This window comes from Mustela nivalis (genome assembly GCF_964662115.1).
Source record: "Mustela nivalis genome assembly, chromosome: 8".
In the NCBI taxonomy this organism is placed as follows: Eukaryota; Metazoa; Chordata; class Mammalia; order Carnivora; family Mustelidae; genus Mustela; species Mustela nivalis.
The window spans coordinates 93,214,597-93,236,293 of NC_139027.1; the positions used below are offsets into that span (position 1 = coordinate 93,214,597).

Genomic DNA, 21,697 nt, shown 5'->3' on the forward strand with positions numbered 1-21,697 from the left:
GCCACCCAGGAGACCCCATATCTGGTAATTTTTAACCAACGTGGATTTGCTGCATCAAATAGTTCCTTCTTCTTCAAATATAAATATATAAATATATTGATCAAGTCACTCGCATGTCTTAGGAGAATTTCATACCATTAGTAGCAAACTTGAAATCTTGGCCATTGGTTTTGATTTTTGTTTTGGTAGATTTGAATCGGTTTTTGTAATTTTAAAAATCCCTCCAGCCCTTGGCTCTGTTTGACCTGAAGGCTTTCAGCTGTTTCTGCAACAAAAATGTCCTGGCAGGGAAAACTCTCATTGTTTACAGTGGCGCCCCCTTCTGAACACTTTGTTAATAAAAAGCTTTTTTTTTTTTTTTTTCCGGGCTATGGTAAATGTGGAACAACAATGAGGTATTTCAAAGAGGTAAACCACAGATAAATTTCTCTAAAGGTGGGGTGAGGTTTACTCAAAAAGGAACTTGACAAGGCTTTTAAAGATATCGACAATCATTATAACATAACGTGACTGATTGTTACTGTGTGCTTAAGTGGGCCAACACTTGTTGGCTTCCAAGATAAACTAACATAGTTGAGATGGTTCTAGCGGCCTTCTAGCACAGGGTCTCATGAGGCAGGGATTCTAGCCACTGGCTGTGCAAGGCATGAGGCCTGTTAGTGATTTTATTTTTTCCTCTGCAGAATGGGTCTTTCTACATTCCAGGTCCTTTCTACCCCAATATATAAAGCAGCGATTCTCTCAGTGAGTTTGACTATTGGTTTAAACAGCCAACTGTCTCTTTAAAAGGACTTTTGATTAAATTCCTTTAAAAAAAAGTCCTTTCAAAAAAATCTTTTTTTTTCTATTTTTTATTTTTAAATCCCATATGTTTACTCTGATCGTGGAACTTTGTCATTTTGACTTTCTCTGCTGATTAAAATATTCTTCATCATCTGCACCTACTGCTCTCCTCTCCTGGTGGTCTCTGCGGAAGGGGTCTTCTCTAGGTCTTCTAGCAGGAGATGGGCACTTCCCCTCTACCCATGTTTCCAGACCAGCCTTACCTATCCTGCAGGGTCAGGTCGGCCTGGCTTTTGGTCTGTTGTTCTCTTCTGAGTCGTTAGTTTTTCATAGATACCGTGCTTTGCATTTGTCAGGACTTACCCTGGACTATCAAACCCTTTTCTGGTGCCAGTGAATCCTAAGAAACAATCGTGATGAGAGAACCAGGAACTCGAACAGATCATATTTATCCTGAATATTCTGTCTAAAATGAAAAATACATTTCTGAGGAGCCTCAAGATCTCTGAGAAGGGAAATTTCACCAACTCTGTCATGTAGGGGCATCAATTCCGATTCTGTGTCAATTGTCCTACCCTCCCAGCTAGTAATTCTGTACCTCTGAAAGCCCACTCTCAACCGTTTCCTCTCTCAAAGGCAGTTGCTCTTACAGTCTGCACATGGCACTTGGGGCCTGCTGGTCGTAGGCTACTGCCCTCTGTACCTTGGGTCTAACAGCTGTGGGGCTTCAAGATGAGCACGTCTCTTATTCTAGGACTTAATATAGTTTGGGGCACATGGCAAGCAATAATCACTTCTGTAGTTGATCCAAGAGTTGGACCTTTCTTATTTATTCTACTACCACAATTTACTTGTTCTAAGATTTGTCCCCATCTCCCACCATTTTAATATCACTTAAGGTGGCTCTCACCTTGCACTTGATGACTTATCCTAGTTTAACTGACAGCATTTCTGTTTCTTAGTCGAACACTAACTATAGTGCATCTTACCCTTGATGAAAGCTAGGATGCAATTAAATACTCTATTATGGTTACGATTCTGATATATGAAATCCTCCGGTAGCTCCCTGTGCCCCCACAGTGTAGTACCTCACTTCCTCGCCATAGTATACAAACCATCTCACCCCCAGTGTTAACCCCGGGGCTCAGCCTCCATCCCCAGGTGATGCTGCCAGATCAGCTGTCAGTTATCATGAACTTGCTGTAGTTTCCCGAATGCAGGTGCTGCCTCCTGGCACTTTGAAAGTTGACACACTCATCCTCATTCTTCGCTTTGCCCTTGTCTATCACCTCCCCTGAAAATCTGTTCCTAAGTGGCTTTTCCCAGGTCCAACCTACCCTTGGCAGTGTATTATCTCCCTGTGGTAAATCCTGTCACACTGCACCATGGACATGCCCGTTGTCCCCCTGAGAAGAGAAAAGGGACAATGGGGGCCCCCAGCATTTGCAGCTCTAGTGCAGAGCCCCATGCCTGGCTGGCAGGAAATGCCAGATCACGAAGACAAACGGAGATCATCCTCTGGCTAAAACCAGCTCTTCTATGCCTACCGCAGGGTCTGGATCAATAAAGGGCAGCCAGTTATTATTGCTGTTTTTATAGGGGTTTTTTCCCCATATATTTCCCAGGTCTTTACTCTTTTTATAGCACTTTAATTCAGGCTTCAACCATTTCCTAGTCAGATGATCAGGTGAAATCATTTCCTTCCTATACTCTCGATGTATTTCACACCTAGTAATTCTTTTTTTAAAGATCTTATTTACCCATTTTACAGACAGATCACTAGTAGGTAGAGAGGGAGGCAGAGAGACAGGGGGAAAGTAGGCTCCACGCTGAGCAGAGAGCCCGATGTGGGGCTCCATCCCAGGACCCTGAAATCATGACATGAGGCGGAGGTAGAGGCCTAAACCACTGAGCCACCCAGGAGCCCCCATATCTGGTAATTTTTAACCAACATGGATTTGCTGCATCAAATAGTTCCTTGTTCTTCAAATATAAATATATAAATATATTGATCAAGTCACTCGCATGTCTTAGGGGAATGTCATACCATTAGTAGTAAACTTGAAATCTTGGCCATTGGTTTTGATTTTTGTTTTGGTTAGATTAGGTTCAGTTTTTGTAATTTTAAAAATCCCTCCAGCCCTTGTCTCTGTCTGACCTGATTGCTTTCAGCTGTTTCTGCAACAAAAATGTCCTGGCAGCGAAAACTCTCATTGTTTACAGTGGTCCCCTTCTAAACACTTTGTTAATAAAAAGCTTTTTTTTTTTTTTTTCCGTGCTATGGTAAATGTGGAACAACAATGAGGTATTTCAAAGAGGTGAACCACAGATAAATTTCTCTAAGGGTGGGGTGAGGTTTACTCAAAAAGGAACTTGACAAGGCTTTTAAAGATATCGACAATCATTATAACATAACGTGACTGATTGTTACTGTGTGCTTAACTGGGCCAACACTTGTTGGCTTCCAAAATAAACTAACATAGTTGAGATGGTTCTAGCGGCCTTCTAGCACAGGGTCTCATGAGGCAGGGATTCTAGCCACTGGCTGTGCAAGGCATGAGGCCTGTTAGTGACTCTATTTTTTCCTCTGCAGAAAGGGTCTTTCTACATTCCAGGTCCTTTCTACCCCAATAAATAAAGCAGCGATTCTCTCAGTGAGTTGGACTATTGGTTTAAACAGCCAACTGTCTCTTTAAAAGGACTTTTGTTTAAATTCCTTTAAATAAAAGTCCTTTCAAAAAAATCTTTATTTTTCTATTTTTATTTTTTAATCCCATATGTTTACTCTGATCGTGGAACTTTGTCATTTTGACCTTCTCTGCTGATTAAAATATTCTTCATCATCAGCACCTACTGCTCTCCTCTCCTGGTGGTCTCTCCGGAAGGGGTCTTCTCTAGGTCTTCTAGCAGGAGATGGGCACTTCCCCTCTACCCATGTTTCCAGACCAGCCTTACCTATCCTGCAGGGTCAGGTCGGCCTGGCTTTTGGTCTGTTGTTCTCTTCTGAGTCATTAGTTTTTCATAGATACCGTGCTTTGCATTTGTCAGGACTTACCCTGGACTATCAAAACCCTTTTCTGGTGCCAGTGAATCCTAAAAAACAGTCGTGATGAGAGAACCAGGAACTCGAACAGATCATATTTATCCTGAATGTTCTGTCCAAAATGAAAAATACATTTCTGAGGAGCCTCAAGACCTCTGAGAAGGGAAGTTTCACCAACTCTGTTATGTAGGGGCATCAATTCCGATTCTGTGTCAATTTTTTTACTTTCCCAGCTAGTAATTCTCTACCTCAGATAGCCCACTCTCTACCGTTTCCTCTCTCAAAGGCAGTTGCTCTTACAGTCTGCACATGGCACTTGGGGCCTGCTGGTCGTTGGCTACTGCCCTCTCTACCTTGGGTCTAACAGCTGCGGGGCATCAAGATGAGAACGTCTCTTGTTCTAAGACTTAATAGAGTTTGGGACACATGGGAAGCAATAATCACTTTTGTTGTTGATCCAAGTGTTCAAACATTCTTAATTATTTTAGTACCACAGTTTACTTGTTCTAAGATTTGTCCTCCACCCCCATGTTAATATCTCTTAAAGTGGAACTCACCTTGCACTTGATGACATATCCTAGTTTAACTGACAGCATTTCTCTTTCTTAGTCGGACATAAACTATATTGCATCTTACCCTTGATAAAAGCTAGGATGCAATTAAATACTCTATTATGGTTACGATTCTGATATTTGAAATCCTCCGGTAACACCCTCTGCCGCCACAGTGTAGTACCTCACTTCCTCGGCATAGTATACAAACCATCTCACCCCAGTGTTAACCCCAGATCTCAGCCTCCATCCCCAGGTGATGCTGCCAGATCAGCTGTCGGTTGTCATGAACTTGCTGTAGTTTCCCGAATGCACTGTGCTGCCTCCTGGCACTTTGAAACTTGACACACTCATCCTCATTCTTCACTTTGCCATTGTCTATCACCTCCCCTGAAAATCTGTTCCTAAGTGGCTTTTCCCAGGTCCAACCTACCCTTGGCAGTCTTTTATTTCCCTGTGGTAAAGCCTGTCACATTGCACCATGGACATGCCCATTGTCCCCTGTAGAAGATAAAAGGGACAGTGAGGTCCCCCAGCATTTGCAGCTCTAGTGCAGAGCCCCATGCCTGGCTTGCAGGAAATGCCAATCACGAAGACAAACGGAGATCATGCTCTGGCTAAAACCAGCTCTTCTATGCCTACCGCAGGATCTGGATCAATAAAGAGCAGCCAGTTATTATTGCTGTTTTTCTAGGGATTTTTTCCCCATATATTTCCCAGGTCTTTACTCTTTTTATAGCACTTTAATTCAGGCTTCAACCATTTCCTAGTCAGATCAGGTGAAATCATTTCCTTCCTATACCCTCGATGTATTTCACACCTAGTAATTCTTTTTTTAAAGATCTTATTTACCCATTTGACAGACAGATCACAAGTAGGTAGAGAGGGAGGCAGAGAGAGAGGGGGAAAGCAGGCTCCATGCTGAGCAGAGAGCCCGATGTGGGGCTCCATCCCAGGACCCTGAAATCATGACCTGAGCCGAAGGCAGAGGCCTAAACCACTGAGCCACCCAGGAGACCCCATATCTGGTAATTTTTAACCAACGTGGATTTGCTGCATCAAATAGTTCCTTCTTCTTCAAATATAAATATATAAATATATTGATCAAGTCACTCGCATGTCTTAGGAGAATTTCATACCATTAGTAGCAAACTTGAAATCTTGGCCATTGGTTTTGATTTTTGTTTTGGTAGATTTGAATCGGTTTTTGTAATTTTAAAAATCCCTCCAGCCCTTGGCTCTGTTTGACCTGAAGGCTTTCAGCTGTTTCTGCAACAAAAATGTCCTGGCAGGGAAAACTCTCATTGTTTACAGTGGCGCCCCCTTCTGAACACTTTGTTAATAAAAAGCTTTTTTTTTTTTTTTTTTCCGGGCTATGGTAAATGTGGAACAACAATGAGGTATTTCAAAGAGGTAAACCACAGATAAATTTCTCTAAAGGTGGGGTGAGGTTTACTCAAAAAGGAACTTGACAAGGCTTTTAAAGATATCGACAATCATTATAACATAACGTGACTGATTGTTACTGTGTGCTTAAGTGGGCCAACACTTGTTGGCTTCCAAGATAAACTAACATAGTTGAGATGGTTCTAGCGGCCTTCTAGCACAGGGTCTCATGAGGCAGGGATTCTAGCCACTGGCTGTGCAAGGCATGAGGCCTGTTAGTGATTTTATTTTTTCCTCTGCAGAATGGGTCTTTCTACATTCCAGGTCCTTTCTACCCCAATATATAAAGCAGCGATTCTCTCAGTGAGTTTGACTATTGGTTTAAACAGCCAACTGTCTCTTTAAAAGGACTTTTGATTAAATTCCTTTAAAAAAAAGTCCTTTCAAAAAAATCTTTTTTTTTCTATTTTTTATTTTTAAATCCCATATGTTTACTCTGATCGTGGAACTTTGTCATTTTGACCTTCTCTGCTGATTAAAATATTCTTCATCATCTGCACCTACTGCTCTCCTCTCCTGGTGGTCTCTGCGGAAGGGGTCTTCTCTAGGTCTTCTAGCAGGAGATGGGCACTTCCCCTCTACCCATGTTTCCAGACCAGCCTTACCTATCCTGCAGGGTCAGGTCGGCCTGGCTTTTGGTCTGTTGTTCTCTTCTGAGTCGTTAGTTTTTCATAGATACCGTGCTTTGCATTTGTCAGGACTTACCCTGGACTATCAAACCCTTTTCTGGTGCCAGTGAATCCTAAGAAACAATCGTGATGAGAGAACCAGGAACTCGAACAGATCATATTTATCCTGAATATTCTGTCTAAAATGAAAAATACATTTCTGAGGAGCCTCAAGATCTCTGAGAAGGGAAATTTCACCAACTCTGTCATGTAGGGGCATCAATTCCGATTCTGTGTCAATTGTCCTACCCTCCCAGCTAGTAATTCTGTACCTCTGAAAGCCCACTCTCAACCGTTTCCTCTCTCAAAGGCAGTTGCTCTTACAGTCTGCACATGGCACTTGGGGCCTGCTGGTCGTAGGCTACTGCCCTCTGTACCTTGGGTCTAACAGCTGTGGGGCTTCAAGATGAGCACGTCTCTTATTCTAGGACTTAATATAGTTTGGGGCACATGGCAAGCAATAATCACTTCTGTAGTTGATCCAAGAGTTGGACCTTTCTTATTTATTCTACTACCACAATTTACTTGTTCTAAGATTTGTCCCCATCTCCCACCATTTTAATATCACTTAAGGTGGCTCTCACCTTGCACTTGATGACTTATCCTAGTTTAACTGACAGCATTTCTGTTTCTTAGTCGAACACTAACTATAGTGCATCTTACCCTTGATGAAAGCTAGGATGCAATTAAATACTCTATTATGGTTACGATTCTGATATATGAAATCCTCCGGTAGCTCCCTGTGCCCCCACAGTGTAGTACCTCACTTCCTCGCCATAGTATACAAACCATCTCACCCCCAGTGTTAACCCCGGGGCTCAGCCTCCATCCCCAGGTGATGCTGCCAGATCAGCTGTCAGTTATCATGAACTTGCTGTAGTTTCCCGAATGCAGGTGCTGCCTCCTGGCACTTTGAAAGTTGACACACTCATCCTCATTCTTCGCTTTGCCCTTGTCTATCACCTCCCCTGAAAATCTGTTCCTAAGTGGCTTTTCCCAGGTCCAACCTACCCTTGGCAGTGTATTATCTCCCTGTGGTAAATCCTGTCACACTGCACCATGGACATGCCCGTTGTCCCCCTGAGAAGAGAAAAGGGACAATGGGGGCCCCCAGCATTTGCAGCTCTAGTGCAGAGCCCCATGCCTGGCTGGCAGGAAATGCCAGATCACGAAGACAAACGGAGATCATCCTCTGGCTAAAACCAGCTCTTCTATGCCTACCGCAGGGTCTGGATCAATAAAGGGCAGCCAGTTATTATTGCTGTTTTTATAGGGGTTTTTTCCCCATATATTTCCCAGGTCTTTACTCTTTTTATAGCACTTTAATTCAGGCTTCAACCATTTCCTAGTCAGATCAGGTGAAATCATTTCCTTCCTATACTCTCGATGTATTTCACACCTAGTAATTCTTTTTTTAAAGATCTTATTTACCCATTTTACAGACAGATCACTAGTAGGTAGAGAGGGAGGCAGAGAGACAGGGGGAAAGTAGGCTCCACGCTGAGCAGAGAGCCCGATGTGGGGCTCCATCCCAGGACCCTGAAATCATGACATGAGGCGGAGGTAGAGGCCTAAACCACTGAGCCACCCAGGAGCCCCCATATCTGGTAATTTTTAACCAACATGGATTTGCTGCATCAAATAGTTCCTTGTTCTTCAAATATAAATATATAAATATATTGATCAAGTCACTCGCATGTCTTAGGGGAATGTCATACCATTAGTAGTAAACTTGAAATCTTGGCCATTGGTTTTGATTTTTGTTTTGGTTAGATTAGGTTCAGTTTTTGTAATTTTAAAAATCCCTCCAGCCCTTGTCTCTGTCTGACCTGATTGCTTTCAGCTGTTTCTGCAACAAAAATGTCCTGGCAGCGAAAACTCTCATTGTTTACAGTGGTCCCCTTCTAAACACTTTGTTAATAAAAAGCTTTTTTTTTTTTTTTTCCGTGCTATGGTAAATGTGGAACAACAATGAGGTATTTCAAAGAGGTGAACCACAGATAAATTTCTCTAAGGGTGGGGTGAGGTTTACTCAAAAAGGAACTTGACAAGGCTTTTAAAGATATCGACAATCATTATAACATAACGTGACTGATTGTTACTGTGTGCTTAACTGGGCCAACACTTGTTGGCTTCCAAAATAAACTAACATAGTTGAGATGGTTCTAGCGGCCTTCTAGCACAGGGTCTCATGAGGCAGGGATTCTAGCCACTGGCTGTGCAAGGCATGAGGCCTGTTAGTGACTCTATTTTTTCCTCTGCAGAAAGGGTCTTTCTACATTCCAGGTCCTTTCTACCCCAATAAATAAAGCAGCGATTCTCTCAGTGAGTTGGACTATTGGTTTAAACAGCCAACTGTCTCTTTAAAAGGACTTTTGTTTAAATTCCTTTAAATAAAAGTCCTTTCAAAAAAATCTTTATTTTTCTATTTTTATTTTTTAATCCCATATGTTTACTCTGATCGTGGAACTTTGTCATTTTGACCTTCTCTGCTGATTAAAATATTCTTCATCATCAGCACCTACTGCTCTCCTCTCCTGGTGGTCTCTCCGGAAGGGGTCTTCTCTAGGTCTTCTAGCAGGAGATGGGCACTTCCCCTCTACCCATGTTTCCAGACCAGCCTTACCTATCCTGCAGGGTCAGGTCGGCCTGGCTTTTTGTCTGTTGTTCTCTTCTGAGTCGTTACTTTTTCATAGATACTGTGCTTTGCATTTGTCAGGACTTACTCTGGACTATCAAAACCCTTTTCTTGTGCCAGTGAATCCTAAGAAACAGTCGTGATGAGAGAACCAGGAACTCGAAGAGATCATATTTGTCCTGAATGTTCTGTCCAAAATGAAAAATTTATTTCTGAGGAGCCTCAAGATCTCTGAGAAGGGAAATTTCACCACTCTGTCATGTAGGGGCATCAATTCCGATTCTGTGTCAATTGTCCTACCCTCCCAGCTAGTAATTCTCTACCTCTGAAAGCCCACTCTCAACCGTTTCCTCTCTCAAAGGCAGTTGCTCTTAGAGTCTGCACATGACACTTGGGGCCTGCTGGTCGTGGGCTACTGCCGTCTGTATTTTGGGTCTAACAGCTGCGGGGCATCAAGATGAGCACGTCTCTTATTCCAGGACTTAATATAGTTTGGGGCACATGGTAAGCAATAATCACCTCTTTAGTTGATCCAAGAGTTGGACCTTTCTTATTTATTCTACTACCACAATTTACTTGTTCTAAGATTTGTCCCCCCCACCATTTTAATATCTCTTAAGGTGGCTCTCACTTTGCACTTGATGACTTATCCTAGTTTAACTGACAGCATTTCTGTTTCTTAGTCGAACATAAAGTATAGTGCATCTTACCCTTGATGAAAGCTAGGATGCAATTAAATACTCTATTATGGTTACGATTCTGATATTTGAAATCCTCCGGTAGCTCCCTGTACCCCCACAGTGTAGTACCTCACCTCCTCGCCATAGTATACAAACCTTCTCACCCCCAGTGTTAACCCCGGGCCTCAGCCTCCATCCCAAGGTGATGCTGCCAGATCAGCTGTCGGTTGTCATGAACTTGCTGTAGTTTCCTGAATGCACTGTGCTGCCTCCTGGCACTTTGAAACTTGACACACTCATCCTCATTCTTCGCTTTGCCCTTGTCTATCACCTCCCCTGAAAATCTGTTCCTAAGTCCTTTTCCCAGGTCCAACCTACCCTTGGCAGTGTATTATCTCCCTGTGGTAAATCCTGTCACACTGCACCATGGACATGCCCGTTGTCCCCCTGAGAAGAGAAAAGGGACAATGAGGGCCTCCAGCATTTGCAGCTCTAGTGCAGAGCCCCATGCCTGGCTGGCAGGAAATGCCGGAACATGAAGACAAACAGAGATCATCCTCTGGCTAAAACCAGCTATTCTATGCCTACCGCAGGATCTGGATCAATAAAGAGCAGCCAGTTATTATTGCTGTTTTTCTAGGAATTTTCCCCATATATTTCCCAGGTCTTTACACTTTTTATAGCACTTTAATTCAGGCTTCAACCATTTCCTAGTCCGATCAGGTGAAATCATTTCCTTACTATACCCTCGATGTATTTCACACCTAGTAATACTTTTTTTAAAGATCTTATTTACCCATTTGACAGACAGACCACAAGTAGGTAGAGAGGGAGGCAGAGAGAGAGGGGGAAAGCAGGCTCCACGTTGAGCAGAGAGCCCGATGTGGGGCTCCATCCCAGGACCCTGAAATCATGACCGAGGCGAAGGCAGAGGCCTAAACCACTGAGCCACCCAGGAGCCCCCATATCTGGTAATTTTTAACCAACGTGGATTTGCTGCATCAAATAGTTCCTTCTTCTTCAAATATAAATATATAAATATATTGATCAAGTCACTCGCATGTCTTAGGAGAATGTCATACCATTAGTAGCAAACTTGAAATCTTGGCCATTGGTTTTGATTAGATATGGTTAGGTTTTGTAATTTTAAAAATCCCTCCAGCCCTTGGTTCTGTCTGACCTGATTGCTTTCAGCTGTTTCTGCAACAAAAATGTCCCGGCAGGGAAAACTCTCATTGTTTACAGTGGCGCCCCCTTCTGAACACTTTGTTAATAAAAAGCTTTTTTTTTTTTTTTTTTTTTTTTTTTTTTCGGGCTATGGTAAATGTGGAAAAACAATGAGGTATTTCAAAGAGGTGAACCACAGATAAATTTCTCTAAGGGTGGGGTGAGTGTTACTCAAAAAGGAACTTGACAAGGCTTTTAAAATATTGACAATCATTATAACATAACGTGACTGATTGTTACCGTGCTCTTAACTGGGCCAACAATTGTTGGCTTCCAAGATAGACTAACAACGTTGAGATGGTTCTAGCGGCCATCTAGCACAGGGTCTCATGAGGCAGGGATTCTAGCCACTGGCTTTGCAAGGCATGAGGCCTTTTAGTGATTCTATTTTTTCCTCTGCAGAATGGGTCTTTCTACCTTCCAGGTCCTTTCTACCCCAATAAATAAAGCAGCGATTCTCTCAATGAGTTGTACTATTGGTTTAAACAGCCAACTGTCTCTTTAAAAGGACTTTGGTTTAAATTCCTTTAAGAAAAAGTCCTTTCAAAAACAATTTTTTTTTATTTTTTATTTTTATTATCATATGTTTACTCTGATCGTGGAACTTTGTCATTTTGACCTTCTCTGCTGATTATTCTCATCATCAGCACCTACTGCTCTCCTCTCCTGGGGGTCTCTCCGGAAGGGGTCTTCTCTAGGTCTTCTAGCAGGAGATGGGCACTTCCCCTCTACCCATGTTTCCAGACCAGCCCTACCTATCCTGCAGGGTCAGGTCGGCCTGGCTTTTTATCAGTTGTTCTCTTCTGAGTCGTTACTTTTTTATAGATACCGTGCTTTGCATTTGTCAGGACTTACCCTGGACTATCAAAACCCTTTTCTGGTGCCAGTGAATCCTAAGAAACAGTCGTGATGAGAGAACCAGGAACTCGAACAGATCATATTTATCCTGAATGTTCTGTCCAAAATGAAAAATTCATTTCTGAGGAGCCTCAAGACCTCTGAGAAGGGAAGTTTCACCAACTCTGTCATGTAGGGGCATCAATTCCGATTCTGTGTCAATTGTCCTACTTTCCCAGCTAGTAATTCTCTACCTCAGAAAGCCCACTCTCTACCGTTTCCTCTCTCAAAGGCAGTTGCTCTTAGAGTCTGCACATGGCACTTGGGACCTGCTGGTCGTTGGCTACTGCCTTCTGTACCTTGGGTCTAACAGCTGCGGGGCATCAAGATGAGCACATCTCTTGTTCTAGGACTTAATATAGTTTGGGGCACATGGTAAGCAGTAATCACTTCTTTAGTTGAACCAAGTGTTGGATCTTTCTTATTTATTCTACTACCACAATTTACTTGTTCTAAGATTCCCCCCCTTTTTTAATAACTCTTAAGGTGGCACTCACGTTGCACTTGATGACATATCCTTGTTTAATTGACAGCATTTCTCTTTCTTAGTCTAACATAAACTATAGTGCATCTTACCCTTGATGAAAGCTAGGATGCAATTAAATACTCTTTTATGGTTACGATTCTGATATTTGAAATCCTCCGGTAGCTCCCTGTACCCCCACAGTGTAGTACCTCACCTCCTCGCCATAGGATACAAACCTTCTCACCCCCAGTGTTAACCCCGGGCCTCAGCCTCCATCCCCAGGTGATGCTGCCAGATCAGCTGTCGGTTGTCATGAACTTCCTGTAGTTTCCTGAATGCACTGTGCTGCCTCCTGGCACTTTGAAACTTGACACACTCATCCTCATTCTTCGCTTTGCCCTTGTCTATCACCTCCCCTGAAAATCTGTTCCTAAGTGGCTTTTCCCAGGTCCAACCTACCCTTGGCAGTGTATTATCTCCCTGTGGTAAAGCCTGTCACACTGCACCATGGACATGCCCGTTGTCCCCCTGAGAAGAGAAAAGGGACAATGAGGGCCCCAAGCATTTGCAGCTCTAGTGGAGAGCCCCATGCCTGGCTTGCAGGAAATGCCAGATCATGAAGACAATTGGAGATCATGCTCTGGCTAAAACCAGCTCTTCTTTGCCTACCGCAGGATCTGGATCAATAAAGAGCAGCCAGTTATTATTGCTGTTTTTCTAGGGATTTTTACCCCATATATTTCCCAGGTCTTTACTCTTTTTATAACACTTAATTCAGGCTTCAACCACTTCCTAGTCAGATCAGGTGAAATCATTTTCCTTCCCATACCCTCGATGTATTTCACATCCAGTAATTCTTTTTTTAAACATCTTATTTACCCATTTGACAGACAGATCACAAGTAGGTAGAGAGGGAGGCAGAGAGAGAGGGTGTAAGCAGCCTCTCCGCTCAGCAGAGAGCCCGATGTGGGGCTCCATCCCAGGACACTGAAATCATGACCTGAGCCTAAACCACTGAGCCACCCAGGAGCCCCCATATCTGGTAATTTTTAACCAACGTGGATTTGCTGCATCAAATAGTTCCTTCTTCTTCAAATATAAATATATAAATATATTGATCAAGTCACTTGCATGTCTTACGAGAATATCATACCATTAGTAGCAAACTTGAAATTTTGGCCATTGGTTTTGATTTTTGTTATGGTTAGATTTGGTTCGGTTTTTGTAATTTAAAAAATCCCTCAAGCCCTTGGCTCTGTCTGACCTGATTGCTTTCAGCTGTTTCTGCAACAAAATTATCCGAGCAGCAAAAACTCTCATTGTTTACAGTGGTGCCCCCTTCTGAACACTTTGTTAATAAAAAGCTTTTTTTTTTGTTTTTTTTTGTTTGTTTGTTTTTTGGCTATGGTAAATGTGGAACAACAATGACGTATTTCAAAGAGGTGAACCACAGATAAATTTCTCTAAGGGTGGGGTGAGGGTTACTCAAAATGAACTTGACAAGGCTTTTAAAGATATCGACAATCATTATAACATAACATGACTGATTGTTACCGTGCGCTTAACTGGGCAAACACTTGTTGGCTTCAAAGAAAAACTAACATAGTTGAAATGCTTCTTGTGGCCTTATAGCACAGGGAGTGATGGGGCAGGTATTCTAGCCACTGGCTGTGCAAGGCATGAGGCCTGTTAGTGATTCTATTTTTTCCTCAGCAGAATGGGTCTTTCTACATTCCAGGTCCTTTCTACCCCAACAAATAATTCGGCGATTCTTTCAGTGAGTTGTACTTTTGGTTTAAACAGACAACTGTCTCTTAAAAAGGTCTTTTGGTCAAATTCCTTTATAAAAAAAGTCCTTCCAAAAAATTTTTTTTTATTTTTTATTTTTAAATCCCATATGTTTACTCTGATCATGGAACTTTGTCATTTTGACCATCTCTGCTGATTAAAATATTCTTCATCATTAGCACCTCCTACTCTCCTCTCCTGATGGTCTCTACGGAAGGGGTCTTCTCTAGCTCTTCTAGCAGGAGATGGGCACTTCCCCTCTACCCCTGTTGCCAGACTAACCTTACCTATCCTGCAGGGTCAGGTCGGCCTGGTCCTTTATCTGTTGTTCTCCACTGAGTGGTTAGTTTTTCATAGATACCTTGCTTTGCTTTGTCAGGATTTTCCCTGGACTATCAAAACACTTTTCTTGTGCTAGTGAAGCTTAAGAAACAGTACGGATGAGAGAACCAGGAACTCGAACAGATCATATTTATCTTGAATGTTCTGTCCAAAATGAAAAATTCATTTCTGAGGAGCCTCAAGTTTCTCTGAGAAGGGAAGTTTCACCAACTCTGTCATGTAGGGGCATCAATTCCGATTCTTGTCAATTGTCCTACTTTCCCAGCTAGTAATTCTCTACCTCAGAAAGCCCACTCTCAACCGTTTCCTCTCTCAAAGGCAGTTGCTCTTAGAGTCTGCACATGGCAATTGGGGCCTGCTGGTCATTGGCTACTGCCCTCTGTACCTTGGGTCTAACAGCTGCGGGGCATCAAGATGAGCACGTCTCTTGTTCTAGGACTTAATATAGTTTGGGGAACATGGTAAGCAATAATTACTTCTTTAGTTGATCCAAGTGTGGGACCTTTCTTATTTATTCTACTACCACAATTGACTTGTTCTAAGAGTTGTCCCCCCCCCCATTTTAATATCTCTTAAGGTGGCACTCACCTTGCACTTGATGACATATCCTAGTTTAACAAACAGCATTTCTCTTTCTTAGTCGAACATAAACTATAGTGCATCTTACCCTTGATGAAAGCTAGGATGCAATTAAATACTCTATTATGGTTACGATCCTAATCCAATCCATTACTCTAACACTGACTACTACATTACCCTGTCGTTGACACTAATGTGGACTTTAAACCAATACCTGATCCTGACCGTAAACCTGACACTGGCCCTAGACTTCACCCTGACCCTGACTCAGGCAAACACCAGAAACCTAACCATGAACCTAAAAGTGACCCTGACCTGACCCTAACACTAACCCTGACACTGAATGTGAGCCTGACCCTAACTCTAACCCTAAACCTAACCCTCCCTGACACTAACACGGGCCCTGACCCGAAACCTAACACTGAACCTAACCCTAAAACTAACCCCTAACATTATCCCTGACACTGACCCTAACCTGGTCTAACCCTAACCCTCAACCTACCTCTACCCTAACCCTAACCACACTTTAACCATAATCCCGAACCTCTCCCTGACCATGATCATAACCCTAACTCTGAAATTTGCCTTTGTCATTTCTTAAACTTAAACCTGACTCTGGCCTTGACCTTAACACTGACCCTAACCCAGACTGTAAACCTAACTCTGACGCAAACCGTGATCCTGAACAGAATCGTAACCCTAAAGCTAACCCTGATCCTGAACCTACTCATAAAACAGAACCTAAACATAAATATCAGAATCGTAACCATAATAGAGTATTTAATTGCATCCTAGCTTTCATCAAGGGTAAGATGCACTATAGTTTATGTTCAACTAAGAAAGAGAAACGCTGTCAGTTAAACTAGGATATGTCATCAAGTGCAAGGTGAGTGCCACCTTAAGAAATATTAAAACGGGGGGGGGCAAATCTTAGAAAAGTAAATTGTGGTATTAGAATAATTAAGAAAAGTTCGAACACTTGGATCAATTAAAAAAGTGATTATTGCTTACCATGTGCCCCAAACGATATTAAGTCTTAGAACAAGAGACGTGCTCATCTGATGCCGCGCAGCTGTTAGACCCAAAGTACAGAGCGCAGTAGCCAACGACCAGCAGGCCCCAGGTGCCATGTGAAGACTCTAAGAGCAACTGCCTTTGAGAGAGGAAACGGTTGAGATTGGGCTTTATGAGGTAGAGAATTATTAGCTGGGAAAGTAGGAAAATTGACACAGAATCGGAATTGATGCCCCTACATGACAGAGTTGGTGAAACTTCCCTTCTCAGAGATCTTGAGGCTCCTCAGAAATGTATTTTTCATTTTGGACAGAACATTCAGGATAAATATGATCTGTTCGAGTTCCTGGTTCTCTCATCAGAACTGTTTCTTAGGCTTCACTGGCACAAGAAAAGGGTTTTGATAGTCCAGGGTAAATCCAGACAAAAGGAAAGCATGGTATCTATGAAAAACTAACCACTCAGAAGAGAACAACAGATAAAAGGCCAGAAGGACTTGACCCTGCAGGATTGGTAAGGCTGGTCCGGCAATAGGGGTAGAGAGGAAGTGCCCATCTCCTGCTAGAAGAGCTAGAGAAGTCCCCTTCTGGAGAGACCACCAGGAGAGGAGAGCAGTAGGTGCTGATGACGAATAATTTAATCAGCCGAGAAGGTCATAATGACAAAGTTCCACGATCAGAGTAAACATATGGGATTAAAAAATAAAAATTAAAAAAAAGATTTTTTTAAAAAGACTTTTTTTTAAAGGAATTTAAACAAAAGTCCTTTTTAAGAGACAGTTGGCTGTTTAAACCAAAAGTACAACTCACTGAGAGAATTGCCGCATTATTTATTGGGGTCGAAAAGACCTGGAATGTAGAAAGACCCATTCTGCAGAGTAACCCTCACCCACCCTTAGAGAAATTTATCTGTGGTTCACCTCTTTGAAATACCGCATTGTTGTTGCACATTTATCATAGCCAAAAAAAAAAAAAATCTTTTTATTAACAAAGTGTTCAGAAGGGGGCGCCACTGTAAACAATGAGAGTTTTCACAGCCTGGACGATTTTTTTGCAGAAACAGCTGAAAGCAATCAGGTCAGACAGAGCCAAGGGCTGGAGGCATTTTTAAATTACAAAAACCGAACCAAATCTAACCAAAACAAAATCAAAAATCAAAACCAATGGCCAAGATTTCAAGTTTGCTACTAAAGGCATGACATTCTCCTAAGACATGCGAGTGACTTGATCAATATATTTATATATTTATATTTGAAGAAGGAAGTATTTGATGCAGCAAGTCCACCTTGATTAAAAATTACCAGATATGGGGTCTCCTGCGTGGCTCAGTGGTTTAGGCCTCTGCCTTTGGCTCAGGTCATGATTTCAGGGTCCTGGGATGGAGCCCCACATGGGGTTCTCTGCTGAGTGCGGAGCCTGCTTCCCCCCTCTCTCTCTGCCTGCCTCTCTACCTACTTGTGATCTGTCTATCAAATGGGTAAATAAGATGTTTAAAAAAAGAATTACTAGATGGGAAATACATCAAGGGTATGGGAAGGAAAATGATTTCACCTGATCTGACTAGGAAGTGGTTGAAGCCTGAATTAAAGTGCTATAAAAGAGTAAAGACCTGGGAAATATATGGGGAAAAAATCCCTAGACAAACAGCAATAATAACTGGCTGCCCTTTATTGATCCAGATCCTGCGGTAGGCAAAGAAGAGCTGGTTTTAGTCAGAGGATGATCTCTGTTTGTCTTCATGATCTGGCATTTCCTGCAAGCCAGGCATGGGGCTCTGCACTAGAGCTGCAAATGCTGGGGGACCTCACTGTCCCTTTTCTCTTCTCAGGGGGACAACGGGCATGTCCATGGTGCAGTGTGACAGGCTTTACCACAGGGAGATAAAATACTGCCAAGGGTAGGTGGGAGCTGGGAAAAGCCACTTAGGAACAGATTTTCAGGGGAGGTGATAGACAAGGGCAAAGCGAAGAATGAGGATGAGTGTGTGAAGTTTTAAAGTGTCAGGAGGCAGCACAGTGCATTCGGGAAACTACAACAAGTTCATGACAACGGACAGCTGATCTGGCAGCATCACCTGGGATGGAGGTTGAGCCCCGGGGTTAACACTGGGGGTGAGAAGGTTTGTATACTTGGCGAGGAGGTGAGGTACTACACTGTGGGGGCACAGGGAGCTACCGGAGGATTTCACATATCAGAATTGTAACCATAATAGAGTATTTAATTGCATCCTAGCTTTCATCAAGGATAAGATGCACTATAGTTTATGTTCGACTAAGAAAGTGAAATGCTGTCAGTTAAACTAGGATATGTCATCAAGTGCAAGGTGATTGCCACCTTAAGAGATATTAAAATGGGGGGGGGTGGAAAAATCTTAGAACTATAAATTGTGGTACTAGAATAATTAAGAAAAATAATACAAGAACACTTGGATCAACAAAAAAATTGATTATTGCTTACCATGTGCCCCAAACTATATTGTCTCCAAAAATTTTATATCATTTGATAGGTCAGATATATATAAAATTACATTTAAAGTTTTAAAAATATCAGCAAATATTTTCATTTAAATGCAAATTTCAAAGAAAATCTACTTTTCCAAACACGACTTTTTATCCTATTGTTTTTTAATTTTGTCGACAACTGATAAAATGTTTAGCGAGACTATAAATGTTTGATTGAAAAAAATGATTAATAGATGTAGGTTCAAATTATTATGTTCCATTAAAAATGATTTAGTCTTTGATGAACATCTGTTTGGTAATATGTTGTATCCAGATATAGTAAATTAATGACATATATAAAATTATAGGGAAATGACACCTTCCGTTCCATTATGAGTAGAGCTTTTAAAATGCTATTTGTCACAACCTGTCATCTTGTCATTATGTAGCATTATGTAACATTTAAAAAATGTATACTCTTCACTTTGAAGTCTTTTAGAAATCTAAAATATGACTTTCTATGGTTTGTGTTTCCATATTCCTTTATTGCCAGTTTGAACAAATCCACATGCTTTGATTCAAAGGTAATAAATTCCTCTTATTTGGAAAAATGATGTTTATATTTGTTCTCTCACCCTTAGCAGGTGGTTTCATTTTAGCACACTTCAGAGTTATAATTTCATGCTTATTAAAACATTTATTATGATCTACGTAGATGAATGAAATTTTTATTTATTAAATTATTTGCCAAAAAAATCTGTTATTTTTAAAAATGTATTTCCTTTGAAGGGTTATTTTAGAGCATTCAGAGAGGATCTAGGAGTGTGGTATTATGCAATTTTTAAGTAGGTATGAAATGGTTATTTATATGATTGTTTCTTTAAGGCTTATGTATATTGTCCATTATATGCTATAAAATATTTTGAAAGTAAATTTAAGGTATGTTTTACATAGTTTATTTTTTGGAAAAAAATATTGAAATGACTTATGAAATTCAGTATACTATCAACATTATTTTTTTCTGAAATTTACAAATTGTCTACTGAACCTATTATATGACAGATATTTTCCAAAGTGGTGGTATCATGATATATGCCAACAACAGTTTAGATTTTTTGTTGCTTCTCAATCTAGCTCAGACGAAGTACAATTAGCCTTTATAATTTTAGCCATTCTAATAGATATGTAAGCATGCCTCATTATGATTTTAATTTGTATTTCTTTAATGTCTAAATGTTGAGAAATTTGTCATGTGCTTATAAGCCATCCATATACTTTGGTGACATGTCTCTTCCATTATTTCCTTCACATGTACAATTGGATACTCTGGTTATTAGTAAGGTCTTTTATTTTTATTCATATTTAATAATCAGAGTAGATGTCCATTATCAGATATATAATTTGCAAATCCCTTCTCCATCTTTACGGTTTCTCAATGGAGCTTTGATAGCTGTGTCTTTCAAGAAAGTGCTACTTCTTTCCTGGTACACGGAGGAATGACTAGAACATTATCAATGTTGGCCTTTGCAAAGAAAATCATGGCTTAAGATATATGTAGTCTGCGGTTGTTGGGAGTGTTCTGTAATATCAAGCATATCTAGTTAGTTGATAATTTTGTTCAAGTCTTACATATCTTACCAATTTGATGACCATTTGTCTATATAATCTTAAAATAAAGGTGTTGAAATTTTTTTCCATTTCTCTTCTAAGGTAGAAGTTATGATTTTTGTTCTTAGTTTTTCCCTATATATCCCCAAATCTGTTATTAAGTATTAAAAGTCAAGAATTATTATACTCCCTGAGGAATTCATTCTTTTACTCTTCTGTGTTTTTGACTTGATCTTTATGTCTGATAATGAAATTTGCTTTAAAATCACTTTTCATTATCTTGATATAACCACCAAAGTTATAGTGTGATTAGTGTTAATATAGCATATTTTTTCTTTTACTTTTTAAAGCACTTCTATATTTAATCCTGACAAAAAAACAAAACAGCTTTTTAGCTCTGGAAGCACATTTCTAAATTATCTTTTTTTTTTTTTTTTTAATGAAGCAGTAGCAATTTTTGTTAAGGGACCTAATCTGAAAGTAGGTTTAGAAATTTATTTATTTATTTATTTAGGAAAAGATTTTATTTTGTTTATTGACAGCAAGAGAGAGAAAGAGAGAGAGAGAGAGTGGAAGCGCACAAGCGGGGGGAATCACGTGCAAAGGGTTAGGAAGAAGCAAGCTCCTTGGGGTGCAAGTAGTCCCATGCAGGGCTGGAGCCCTGTACACTGGAATCATGACCTCAGCCAAAGGCAAACATCTGCTTAAACAACTGAGTCATCCAGGCACCCCTAGAAAATTTAAAAAAAAGACCTTTTAAAAACATTTTGTTTCTTTCTTGTATTTTTTTTAATATTTTATTTATTTGACAGACAGAGAGATAGAAAGAGGAACTATAAGCAGGGCAGAGGGAAAAGGAGAAGCAGGTTTCCCACTGAGCAGAGAGCCTGATGTGGGGCTCCATCCCAGGACTCTGGGATCATGACCTGAAAAGAAGGGACATTTATGGAGGAAGCAACCCAGACACCTCTTTTCTTTGTTTTTAATATATGGCAACTGATGCTTCCCAGCCACGAGGAGCATATTACCCATTGATTAAATCTTTGATAACATCCTATTTAAAAAGGTGTGTAAATATATACTTACGCAGATTTATACACTTTGTGTTTTCTTCATAGTTTGGGGCTGGACCCCATGGTGACAACACTGCTTTCAGCCTTTGCCTTCCCATCTTTTGATACCAGGTATTTGGTCAGCAAAGCAAATTAGTATCAAAATTAATAAGCCCTTGGCACCATATCTCTGGAGCAGGGGTTGCTCTTAGCCAAGGCCCAGAGCATTTGACCTCCCCTCGCTAGTGCTATAGCCCCAAGGACTAGGTCCCTGCCACCAGAACTCAGTCTTACATGTTATGCTAAGCAGACAAAACCAAAACCGGAAAGCTCCAACAGCTTTCAATGGCATGCCTCATCTCCCACTCCCAACGACGTCCAGGCAGTACCAGATGCCAGGGAGGGGTCTTGGTCCAACATATGGGCGGGAAGGAAGTAGCCACGAGCAAGTACCTGCTTCTCTGTGCCTTTCTTT

The 21,697-nt window shown here is 41.1% G+C and overlaps 1 long non-coding RNA gene across 1 annotated transcript in view; it reads left to right on the forward strand.

Annotated features, from left to right (window-relative positions):
• Positions 1-21,697, forward strand: part of LOC309872437 — a 384,093-nt gene that overhangs the window by 203,173 nt on the left and 159,223 nt on the right. The gene's annotated exons all lie outside the window — the stretch shown is intronic.